Below are 6,000 nucleotides of genomic sequence, written 5' to 3'. Positions count from 1 at the left end.
TGAGCCCAAAACAAAGGTACCAGAAACACTAAGACACTTAAGAACAGGCAAAATTAAGGGTCTTGTCTGCTTCTGAACCAATTGTTCACAGCAACTTGTTTACAAAGATTTTCATGTAATCCCAGCTAGGAGGTAGATGACTTTATTTCCATCAGGCACTTATCAAAAAAAATTCCTTGAAGATGCAAATCAGTACATCTGGTCACCAGGAAAGTATATTTGACTACTGAGATAAATACTTCAGGGGGGAAATAATAGCATCTACTTTTACCTGGTACTGAACACTGCTTATTTATTTAAAATATAATTATAAATATACCTTTATATTGTAGTATTCCCAATGATTACAATCCAGATTACAGTATAAGAGCACTGCATGCTCTAGAAATAAAGCAAAAAAACATTACTTTTCCTTCAGATTCTGTAGAATTTAGTACCAGAGTGACAAAATAAAAAGAACAGAGTGATGAAGATCATCCTATAAGTAGAAAAATAGAAATATTTGTTATAAACACTTTAAAGTGTTATTATTAAATAGCCCTTAGATTTTATTTCCCTACTTTTCTCCCTAAAGTAATTGCTATTGTTTTCCTTCAGACATTGCTAAGGTGAAGCAAGTCTTACTGTTGAGTTCAGGTAATGCCCCACAGTTCATTTGGATGGTTTGGATTTTCTTATCTGATTGTATCATTACTGTGTTACTCATGCAGATTTAATGAAAAAATCAGATCGCTTGTTCAGGGTGGTTACTTATACCTCTTTCACTTCTTCCACAGCTGAAGACTCCCTAACTCCATAAAAAGCACACATGTTTCAGCTGTGAAATGTGTAGGAGGTGGCCAAATGTTTTACTTTGTTTTACAGCTTGCTGGAAAAAAAAAGATTTGCAGTGGTGAAGCTGCTAATTTTGTCAGACAGAAATGCTCTTCGAGGAATTCATGTCTTTATATAATACTGGTCTTAAAGTATCTAAAGAGCAGTTTCTTTAAAGATTTCTTTTTGGAATTCATCCCAGCTATTACAGGTGGTCTGTGACATGATCAGTTGTCTGTATCAGAATCAGGTGAGCTTAGCAAATATTTCCTACTATTCCTTTATATCAAGGAGTTTGGCTCAATGATCCTGATGGGTTCCTTCCAACTCAGTATATTCTATCCTTTTGTCTTCATCATATGGGCTCTATAGCTTAAAAGCATTTGCCACTCCTCACCTTTGGTACTAAATGCCCTTTGGTATAAAAAACATTATTGGGTCAGGTAATTGGCTTGATTTTTAACAGCTGTTTTAAAACAGGAAGACTTTAAAATACAATTTAAAGATAAAATTTTATAAAATTAAATTAAAATATTTAAAAAACATCTATCACACCACATCAGATGTACTCATTACTTAAACACAAACATACACACACATCCTCTTTTAGAAATTTTATGGAAAATTTTACTCTATAAATCTAAGAAGGGAAACTGACAATATTTGGATCCAAATTTTGATATTTCCTAAGGAGCAAAACCACATGAAAAAAAATTATGGCACTGAGCAAGAGGTGTGTTTTTATTCTCAAAATGTGTCCTTGAAATTGCATTTCAGTCTGCATTTTCTCTAACATAAAGAGGAACAACTGCATTGGAATCCATCACATCTTATGCAAACTGCTGCTAAATTTGCAGCTATGAGAGAGGAATAATCACACATTCAGGCAAATTATCCTTTAGCCCATGTACAAGGAAATCAGAGAGAGAAAAAAAAAATTCTGGAACAATCCATTTACTCTCAGATAGGAAAACATATAGTAAGTTCTTATTTATTTATGTGCCTCAAATTGGGCCTTAAAAATGCCCATCTGGTGCAATATCTACTTTCTTTAGAAAAACAAACAATCTACGAGTACAGTTATTACTGGCAAATGCTTCCAAAAATTTTGCCAAGTAACCAGGCAAGACAAACACCATTCTATCCTCAAGATCATGTAAACCAAATGCAAGCTGCACACCATTCCTGTGGTCTGCAAAAACAAGACAATGCAAAACAAAAGACTGCTGGGTTATAAAAGAATGAGAAAAATTATGGCTAGGCAGGCGTACAAGAGGCTTGAAAATATATTTGGCACAGTGGTACAGAGCAAAAACTCCTGTTGTTGTTTCTAGAGCTTTCTGCAATAATTGTCAATGGGCTGGTTTGCTTTTTTGGGCTGGATTTTGTTACTCTTTTAGGACACCAATATGTCGTTAAAGCACATATAGAGGCACATGCATGGTAACACCCTTTTGGTTCCCTCTCCTGTAACCTGCAGTCTCTGCTTTCCACCTACTTACTTCGTTACAGACTGGTCATACGTTATTTCACTCCTTAAGTTCCAAGGTCTGTGCAGTCTTATGCCTTTTAAAGACAGGAAGCAGTTAATAGATGTGACAATTAAAACAGTGTGACTTAAAATAATGAGGCACATTCATATGAACTGCAAAGTGTGGTTGAAGTGTTGTTGCTATGGAGGTGCAGCTATAACCAAGCTGTCAGTGGGTACTGGGCTCCTAGAATACAGAAATCTAGCACTCAAAGACAGAAAATTTTTTTATGGCTGTTCTTTTGTTTCCTTTGGTGCCTAATGGAAGGAAAGGCAGAAAGTTTGAAACAAGCATATGGTGGGTGTTGGATACTGTGAGAAGGGACTTCCCTTAATTTTCAGCAACTGCATCTCTCATTCTGTGACAAAGCTGCAAATCACTGGCAATAGAGGAAAAAAATCAAACATTTGTCACTTTTAAGTATTATAGGTCAACATTAGGAAATTAGTGTATTAGAAAAAAACAGAGACTAGCATTTTGATCATCGTGCGGCAGAATCATAAAAGTACTGACGGTCTTAACTACACTAAAGTGACATTGACTGCTACATAAAGTTTAGTGAAATTCCAATTCAGCATTAACTGTCATTTTCACTAAAATGTTTTCATCATCTCCTATTTTGTGGGTTTCTTTTCATTCCCACTAACTGAATTTGGTTTACTGCACAAGTTGAAAGGCCTAATCAGAAACAAGGCTCCAGGACAGCAGTGCTCACCCAAACACACATTACTCTCCCAAGAACAGAGTTAGAAATAAAATATTACAAATAGACCTTGCAGATAATAGAAAAAGCAGGAAAGAAAAAAACAACTGTTACTCTATGACCCAGTAAGTAATTGCATTGTCCAGTTCAGTAAATGAAAGTCTTTTTTTCCTTTTTAATTAAAAATCTTAAAGAGCTATTTTTGAATGCTCCATCCCTCACTACTTGATATCTTCTCTCCCATAATCTCCTTCACTCCCCACTTGGGCAGTACAATCCATTTGTGATTTAAAGAAATGTGTAAAGTAGAAAAAGCAATAGGCTATTTATGACAGCTGGATTTTGAATAGATTAAAGGAGGGAGGAATGCAGAAGTCACAACAAAAACCCTTCAGTAGGCTGGAGCACAATAAATTCAACCTACAGTAACTGAATAATTTCAGCTCTTTCATGCCCTGAGGTTTTGTCCTTGTTTTGAAAACTATTGTTATCATTCTTTATAATATTCTTCAAATCCCTTGGGCCTTTGTATATGCCAGCCTTTACCAGTTTGCTTGGCACACAATCTTCTCCTCACACTTTTCAAACAACCATGCGAGCGCACAGAGCTTCCCCAAGGATTTGGCACTATCCCCAAGAGATGCAACCTGACTTTCATAACAGGTAGCTTGGGCAATGGCTGCGAGCAATCTGCGTTTCAAAACAGAACAACTGAGAAACATGAAATAAACATGAATCCAAATGCAGTTTTGACTCTTTTTAGAAGTATGTTACCCTTTTCCAACATCTCCTATGACATCTCAGTCCCCTACAAAGTGTGCCCCACTGGCTGAGAAGGCAGCACAACACATCCACTGGACACTGTCAGGAACAAGCTGAGCATTCTCACGTTTACAAAAAAAAATGCTGTTAGTAACACAGCACTATATTGAAAAGAAAGCAAAGCAACACAATACAGATAGGCCCACTTCTTTATGAAATTATAACTCAGACTTACAAAAATATGGATTTAAAATTAATTTATAGTTAAGGAGTTACTTTTGACGAGGTTTTTTGCATAATCAGAAATATGATTGAGACACATTTTGCAGGTTTTTGGGGGACAGAGGATTAGATGTAGCCTATATAATAATTTATCTCTGGGAGATGTACTTTGGCAAAATAACAAGCACAAAGAAATATCTGGCAGAAATTGGGAGGGGGAAAATCTATTCTTCTAAAAAAGTAATTTTTATAAATATGAAAACTCTGAGTTAATAGGAAGTCTTTCCTAATTAAAAATTGCAAATTGCTTCCCTAGAAATGAATGTGCTTCTTGATAGTTACAGGTGATATAAAGTAGAATTATTAGTTTCTAGCATCAATATCATGATTTTACATGGGATTATTTACAGAATAAAACATTAGGGCACTGCTCAGGAACTGGCTTGGCATTGGAGAGCAGATGGTGAACTTTTGTATATTCTTTTATAGTTGTTGTTGTTATTTTCCTTTCCTTTTCTGTTCTATGAAAGTGTACTTATCTCAGCCTGTGAGTTTTACCTTTTTGCTGATTATCTGCCCCATTCCACTGGGGGCAGTGAGCAAGTGGTTATGTGGTGTTTTAGCTTCCAAACCCAGTTAAACCAATGGCAGAATTCTTTGTCTCTCCTTTAATCACAGAATACTACATAGACACCTTTTGGGATGTTCAGGAAAATCGCATCCTGAGGTGCAAAAGACCCATAACACTGTCCTGTCAAATGTCTATAAGATAATTAGAATAAGATAATAACTTCTAGTAAGATAATTATTTGACACAGAAATTGTTGAATCCTTATTCTCAAGCAAGTATTATTTCATTAGCACTTAGTAACATCTGAAAAGGACCACTGAAAATAACTTTATTCACAGGTGATGAAAATATCCCAGGAACCTTACAGACCTGCTCCTTTAAGATAGTTTTATAATCATCTTTTCTTGGTCCCTCTTGACAAATATCTTGACTTTCTGGCAGGATATGTTACAACTGCAACAGAAATTCTTCACCGAGATTCCCCCATTTTTACAATTTTTTGCTTTTTTATTTTTAACTTGGCCAGGCAGAAAATTGTTTTGCATCTAGGCTGTCAAGTTGCCATCTTGCTTAACAGTATTGAGAGCAAATAAACTCAACCCTTCCTAATCTCTCCTGGCCTTTTTTCAGCACCTCGTGCTTCAGGCTGAGTGCCACAGGCTTGTGGCAAACTTTCTATTTGCTCATGTCAGAAAATGTTTCACTACTCTGTCACTTGCTGGGCCTTGCAGTTCACACATCTTTTGGAGTCATTTGGTGTCACAGGGAGCAAGTTTGCCCTTGATGAGACATCTGTTCTGGGTAAACTCCAGAACTGAGATACTGCATTATTCATTCAGACAGAGTTGATAATAACCCTGTAGTGACATTTGAAGCCTTGCAGGTTTATTTTCTATTTTTTTTTGGTACTTTAATCTCATATTGCAGTGGGTGGGGCCTGGGAATCTTACCAGAATGTTGCAGTCACTTTCCTTGTTTCCCATGCTCTATTACAACGTGCAGGTTGCATTCAGCACAGCTGGTGTCATTCTTCAGCTACTCACTGACCATGTCACATCTACAGAAGAGGATGAAGTCCTTTTTTCCCATACTGTGTATCCTGATTTGAGGCAACAGCCTCCTCTTTGGATGCTCCCACCACAGGCAGGATTTTTAAGAATTCTGTAGCATCAAGTACTAAACATATTTAGTTCCCAGTCAGTTGATCAGGAGACGCTACAAGTTTTGTTAAAAATACCCCCGTGCTTAACAAAGAGCTGTTTAATGCATTTTCCAACATCAATAGTTGTGATGACTTCCTGAATACTTGGGGGAAAATATTTTCAAATGAAATTGATTTTGAAAAAAGAATATTCTTGAACAAATGTACAATTTTATTACGTAAATTAGTATAGTGA

Source organism: Molothrus ater, chromosome 1, assembly GCF_012460135.2.
Source record: "Molothrus ater isolate BHLD 08-10-18 breed brown headed cowbird chromosome 1, BPBGC_Mater_1.1, whole genome shotgun sequence".
NCBI lineage: Eukaryota > Metazoa > Chordata > Aves > Passeriformes > Icteridae > Molothrus > Molothrus ater.
Note: the sequence above shows the minus strand (reverse complement) of the source record.